This window comes from Salmo salar, chromosome 09, assembly GCF_965601325.2.
Source record: "Salmo salar chromosome 09, fSalSal1, whole genome shotgun sequence".
In the NCBI taxonomy this organism is placed as follows: Eukaryota; Metazoa; Chordata; class Actinopteri; order Salmoniformes; family Salmonidae; genus Salmo; species Salmo salar.
The window spans coordinates 119,073,710-119,081,158 of record NC_138299.1 but is presented as its reverse complement, the minus strand read 5'-3'; positions in this window follow the sequence as shown (position 1 = coordinate 119,081,158).

The following is a 7,449-nucleotide window of genomic DNA, read 5'->3' as shown; positions in this document are numbered from 1 at the left end:
ACTACTTAAACGGAATTCAGAATGGTCATACCCATAGAAAATGTGTGAATTATCAAACAACTCTACAAGCGTCATAAGCACACCAGTAGGAGGTAACCATTGATAAATACCAATTGTTCTCAGCCTCAGTGCTAGTGCACGACCTTGGCTGTTTGCATTTAGAAACGCCCCTAATTAATATATGGTCAAAACCATCCATTTAAAGCCTGTGGGGAATATACAACGCCATACCATGAAACACAAAGGCGCAATCTATAAAAGCTAATACATTTATTTTATTTCAGACTGAAATAGAGTGGGCTAGCGTCAGAGATTGAGTACAACTAAAAGGTTTTATTTGGCTCGCTCAGTTGTGGCTTGACCAGTAAAAAAAAAAAAACATCTACAAAGAGAGGACCATTAGGACAACTCAAGTTGCTTTAGCAACACTAGCGCTTCTGGGGGGGGGGGGGGGCAGTGCCCCTGTGACAACCATTTTGGACCCCCTTGTGGCCCCCCTAAATGTGGAGTATGAAATCATTTTTACATATCACATTTTTGCTATTCTTTTTTTTACATCCGTTATTAGACAGTGGCAACGCGGAACACTAATTTAACCCACACATTTTCTAGAGGGACTGCTTTAGGCGGAACACAACAGTGTCGTACCACATGCATCTGCAAGTTTGCCTGCAATGCAGTGAAGAAAACGATATGACAACAATAACGTCTAATGTAACTGGCCCCTCTAACAGTACAACTGGCCCCAGCTTGCCCCCCCCCCCCCCCCCCAGTTGAAATGGTCTAGAACCGCCACTGTTAAGCAATGGCAAATATACTTGAGTAGGCAACACTCATCAATAAGCCATCCATCCTCAACCGCTCCCACCTGTAGGCGTATAGGCCAACAATGCTGTTGTGCGTTCCACCTAGCCACCTTATTCATCAGTGTCTTTTGGGCATCACATTCACATAAAGAGTGGAAGCCTTTTCTGTTTACATATACATCGTTTTAAGATGGTGGTTGTATGGGTTTGTGGGTGCATTCTATTGCTCCGTTCGTATTTGGGAACCCATTGATGGCATGATGGAAAAGAAACTACTCTTGACTTCGACCTGTTGTGCGATGGTGTATGGACATTGTATGCGTTGCTGTTCGTTTTGCTGATGATTGCATCCAAAACATTGGACCGAGGTAAAAACAGATTTAAGTTAGATATTCGCCTGTAGATTTCCTTACGTCCACCGACAGCAGTTATGGACCGTCAACATAGTGACAAATCAAATTTTTCAAATTTCAATAGCTCTTTAACCATTACTCCTAAAACGTTCAAAACTGGTTCTAGTTAACCCGATGGCATAGACACACATTGCACACACTTTTCTTTTGGTTGGTTTACATCTCACGCTATTTTAAATAATTTATTAAAATGTTTGAAATTCAAAAGCGCCTTGGTCATGTGACCCACACACCTCAAACAAGGTTCATAATGTACACTCAGTGGGCCTACACATTGGACACCCTTTTGTTTGTCCATTTGCATCTCATCAGATTTTTCAAATTTCAATAGCTCCTTAGTCTTATGACCTTCAGCCCTCAAAATACTTTTCAGAATATCCACTGAGTAGCCTTATGTAACACAACGTTTTGTTTGTCCATTTTCATCTCACACGATTTTACATACATTTTCAATGTTTTTCAATGTTTCTAATTTCAATAGCTCCTTAGTGAAGTGACCTACTGGATTCAAACAAGGTTCAGAATGTCCATTGACTACTCTTCTATATTCCACACCCTTTGGTTTGTCCATTTTCATCTCACACATTTTTACATTCATTGTTCAAACTTTCTAATTTCAATAGCTCCTTGGTCAAGTGATCTACTGGACTCAAACCAGGTTCAGAATGTATACTCAGTGGCCTACACATTGCAGACCCTTTAGTTTGTCCATTTTCATCTCACATGATTTTACATGCATTTTGTAAACTTTAACATTTTTTATTTATTTAACCAGGTAAGCAAGTTGAGAACAAGTTCTCATTTACAATTGCGACATGGCCAAGATAAAGCAAAGCAGTTCGACACATACAACAACAGAGTTACACATGGAGTAAAACAAACATACAGTCAATAATACAGTAGAAAAATAAGTCTATATACAATGTGAGCAAATGAGGTGAGAAGGGAGGTAAAGGCAAAAAAAGGCCATGGTGGCAAAGTAAATACAATATAGCAAGTAAAACACTGGAATGGTAGATTTGCAGTGGAAGAAAGTGCAAAGTCGAAATAGAAATAATGGGGTGCAAAGGAGCAAAATAAATACATACAGTAGGGGAAGGGGTAGTTGTATGGGCTAAATTATAGATGGGCTATGTACAGGTGCAGTGATCTGTGAGCTGCTCTGACAGCTGGTGCTTAAAGCTAGTGAGGGAGATAAGTGTTTCCAGTTTCAGAGATTTTTGTAGTTCGTTCCAGTCATTGGTAGCAGAGAACTGGAAGGAGAGACGGCCAAAGGAGGAATTGGCTTTGGGGGTGACCAGAGAGATATACCTGCTGGAGCGTGTGCTACAGGTGGGTGCTGCTATGGTGACCAGTGAGTGGAGATAAGGGGGGACTTTACCTAGCAGGGTCTTGTATATGACCTGGAGCCAGTGGGTTTGGCGACGCGTATGAAGCGAGGGCCAGCCAACGAGAGCGTACAGGTCGCAGTGGTAGGTAGTACATGGGGCTTTGGTGACAAAACGGATGGCACTGTGATAGACTGCATCCAGTTTATTGAGTAGTGTATTGGAGGCTATTTTGTAAATGACATCGCCGATGTCGAGGATCGGTAGGAGGTCAGTTTTACGAGGGTATGTTTGGCAGCATGGGTGAAGGATGCTTTGTTGTGAAATAGGAAGCCAATTCTAGATTTAACTTTGGATTGGAGATGTTTGATGTGAGTCTGGAAGGAGCGCTTACAGTCTAACCAGACACCTGGGTATTTGTAGTTGTCCACACATTCTAAGTCAGAACCGTCCAGAGTAGTGATGCTGGACGGGCAGGCAGGTGCAGGCAGCGATCGGTTGAAGAGCATGCATTTAGTTTTACTTGTATTTCAGAGCAGTTGGAGGCCACGGAAGGAGAGTTGTATGGCATTGAAGCTCGTCTGGAGGGTTGTTAACACCGTGTCCAAAGAAGGGTCAGAAATATACAGAATGGTGTCGTCTGCGTAGAGGTGGATCAGAGACTCACCAGCAGCAAGAGCGACATCATTGATGTATACAGAGAAAAGAGTTGGCCCAAGAATTGAACCCTGTGGCACCCCCATAGAGACTACCAGAGGCCCGGACAACAGGCCATCCAATTTGACACATTGAACTCTATCAGAGAAGTAGTTGGTGAACCAGGCGAGGCAATCATTTGAGAAACCAAGGCTATTGAGTCTGCCGATGAGGATGTGGTGATTGACAGTCGAAAGCCTTGGCCAGGTCAATGAATACGGCAGCACAGTATTGTTTCTTATCGATGGCGGTTACGATACGTTTAGGACCTTGAGCGTGGCTGAGGTGCACCCATGACCAGCTCTGAAACCAGATTGCATAGCGGAGAAGGTGCGGTGGGATTCGAAATGGTCGGTAATCTGTTTGTTGACTTGGCTTTCGAAGGCCTTAGAAAGGCAGGGTATGATAGATATAGGTCTGTAGCAGTTTGGGTCAAGAGTGTCCCCTCCTTTGAAGAGGGGGATGACAGCAGCTGCTTTCCAGTCTTTTGGAATCTCAGACGACACTGAAAGAGAGTTTGAACAGCCTAGTAATAGGGGTTGCAACAATTTTGGCAGATCATTTTAGAAAGAAATGGTCCAGATTGTCTAGCCCGGCTGATTTGTAGGGGTCCAGATTTTGCAGCTCTTTCAGAACATCAGCTGACTGGATTTGGGAGAAGGAGAAATGGGGAAGGCTGTGGGGGGTGAAGTGCTGTTGAACGCGGTATAGGTAGCCAGGTGGAAAGCATGGCCAGCCGTAGAAAAATGCTTATTGAAATTCTCAATTATAGTGGATTTATCAGAGGTGACAGAGTTTCCTATCCTCAGTGCAGTGGGCAGCTGGGAGGAGGTGTTCTTATTCTCGATGGACTTTACAGTGTCCCAGAACCTTTTTGAGTTTGTGTTGCAGGAAGCAAATTTCTGCTTGAAAAAGCTATCCTTGGCTTTTCTAACTGCCTGTGTATATATTGGTTTCTAACTTCCCTGAAAAGTTGCATATCACGGGGGCTGTTCGATGCTAATGCAGAACACCACAGGATGTTTGGCAATAGCATGGCAATAGCTCCTTTGTCATGTGACCTACTGACCTCAAACAAGGTTCAGAATGTACACTCAGTAGACCTACACATTGCACACCCTTTACTTTGTCCATTTTTATCTCACACATTTTTAGATTAATTTTGTAAACTTTAGAATTTCAATAGCTCCTTGGTCATGTGATCTACTGACCTCAAACAAGGTTCAGAATATCCACTGACTAGCCTTATACATGGCACACCCTTTTGTTTGTCCATTTTCATCTAACACGTTTTTACATTAATTGTCTGCTCTGTTCCCCCGAAGGACAGCGTCGAACACACCTATTCACTTGGGCCTTCTCCCTGGGGCCTTCCTGAACTCCAAGCAGGGCCCCATTGACCTGATGACCTCTGAATCCAGGCCTCTAGGCCTACACTCCCTGCCCACCTGCCTGCCCCCTCCCTGGGCCTGTGAGTGTATAGCTTACTCCCTGGAACGACAGACTTCCAGGCCTCCACACCTGCTCTCCCTACCCGGTCAACACCCCTCTCACTGGGCATCACCGCGTCCCTTCCCGTGAATCAGCCATTTCCATAACCTTGCCCACCAGGCGAACCGGGGCACCCACACTTAAGCACCCCTCCCCGGACACTAAGACGTCTATATTCCCGCTGTCGGGAAGCACGTGTACCTGGTAACCCGAAACAGTCTCTGTACACCTGGTGATCCACCCACTTTTTTTCACTCAGAGACTAAGTCGGGCTCCCGAGGGGCTCCCGAGTGGCACAGCTGTCTAAGATACTGCATCTCAATGCAAGAGGCGTCACTGCAGTACCTGGTTCGAATCCAGGCTGCATTACATCGGCTGTGATTGGGAGTCCCATAGGGTGGTGCACAATTGGTCCAGCGCCGTCCCGGTTTGGCCGGAGTAGGCCGTCATTGTAAATAAGAATTTGTTCTCAACTGACTTGCCTAGTTAAATAAAGGTTAAATAAAAAGTCCCCACTCCAACCTCCATGGCCCCCGTGTCCGGTCGCCCCGGCTCGGACTCTGAGTAACGCCCGCCTTGATGGAGGCCTCCTTGTGCACCTAGTGACCCTTCGACTTCCACAGCAAGTCCCAACCTGACTCACAATCCCACCAGAGGCCGGGCGGATGGGCGACCACCTAGACCCTACCTATCCAGAGCCCCATGTCAATGTCTTACGCCTTCTACCTGCCTGCCTGGGCTCTCTCACACTCTGTGTCTGGCCTCTGCCCCCTGACCCTTTTGCGTGCACCTGGTGACCCTTAATTAAAGTAGGAGGATGGTGGAGGAATCAAATCAAATCAAAATCAGGAAGAAGCCTTCCGTCCCCAACAAAAGCTTGGATTGAGGGCTGACTGTCAATAAATCGCAGCGAGTGAGCTGCTCTGCTACGTACGAAACCCTGACCCAAAATCAGGTTGTCTATGAATGATTTAGCACCAGGTTCCCCACAAACATGTGGTGCGCATCAGGAGAGGGGCGGCAACTTATCCGGCCGCACCCCAACCCCGTCACGAACGGCTCTACTCACCTGCCAAAAGAGGCAGGCTATCCCGGGCCAACCAAAGATCCATGGTCCTACAGTATCGTTACGTTTAGGGGGGATTCTGACTTAGAGGCGTTCAGCCAAAATCCCACAGATAGTAGCTTCGCACATATACCAAATGTGCTTGGGTGATTTGAGTGTGACCGCGACAGGTGGGTATGCTCCTTTTGAATTTCATCAAGTTGACATTCAGTGATCCGTGCAGTGGGAACCTAGGCTTCATCCGTCCGTTTTATTGGTCCGCAGCAAATCAATGGGCTTGGATGGTACTACCCACATCAGATGTAGGCCTCCCTCCCCAGACAAGCTGGAGATACCTCCAGATTCATGCAATGCCCTATCACTACGGGGCCAATGGGTTTACTCTCCGCCTCGAGTCTCATGAGTGTTGGTGTCCTGTCAAGGTCAGGATTCATTTACACTTCATTGAATTACTTCACTTTGACATTCAGAGCAGAGGACAGAAATCACATCAGGTCAACACCCACCTCGGGCCTTTGCGATGCTTTTAAAAACATTAAACAATCGGATTCCCTTGGTCCGCACCAGTTCTAAGTCAGCTGCTAGCGCCGTAGCTGGGGAGATCCGTGAGAAGGGCCCAGTGCACATCCAGAGTCGCCGTCACCAACCACCGGACCCAACCCCCCCACCGGTCAGCCTTCGGCCCGCTGACGGACACCACCCGCGACGTACCCCCGCACACAGCCACTTGTGAGACCACGAGATGGGCCACACAACGAACATCCTACGGTGGCGAGAGAAGGGCGACGGAGTAACTGCTCCCCCAGCCGCGGCTTGAGCCCCTCTTTGCACCCCAGCCCGACCGACCTAGCCCTTAGAGCCAATCCTTATCCCGAAGTTACGGATCTAACTTGCCCACTGAGTATACATTCTGAACCTTGTTTGAGGTCAGTAGGTCACATGACCAAGGAGCTATTGAAATTAGCAAGTTAGAAATATTCATGTAAAAAACGTGTGAGATGATAATGGACAAATTAAAGGGTGTGCTCCCTAACTAATTCAACTAGGAATACAAAATGCTGCTCACATTTCCACGTGTTTATTAGCTTTGGAAAGTGAATTAATGTCCAAATGGTGAAAATAAGACCTGTGCAATGTTTTGCCAATTTTTCTAACATCATGACACTTATTTGGAGTCTGTGGTTTGAACGCTATTGAGGTTTGAAAGCGCGAATATCCGTTGAATATTCAACTTAAAACTGTCTTTACATTGGTAAACATTTGGCTCATCAAGGACTATGTGATGTCAATCGGAAAGCTCCGGTTGCCAAACACCCGAGGGTGGATAGCACTTGGATGTGCACCGGAATGGCGCAATCCACGTGGTGTGAATCCACGCCCATTTTCTGATGAATTGCATTATGGGCCCTAAAAACACGAAAATAGTGTACACTGCTTGTATACTTCATATTTTGGCGAATTTAGTACGACATCCTGGAACTTTTGTCAAACTAACTATATCCATACTATGACCAATAAGAATACTACATACTGAATTTGCATCACAAATAGTACAGTTAGTGCGGTTAGTATGAGTAATCAAACACAGCTCTGGTGTAAGGGGTCAGATGTGATGAATATCTGCAGTGAGCCGGTAACAGCCTTTTGGT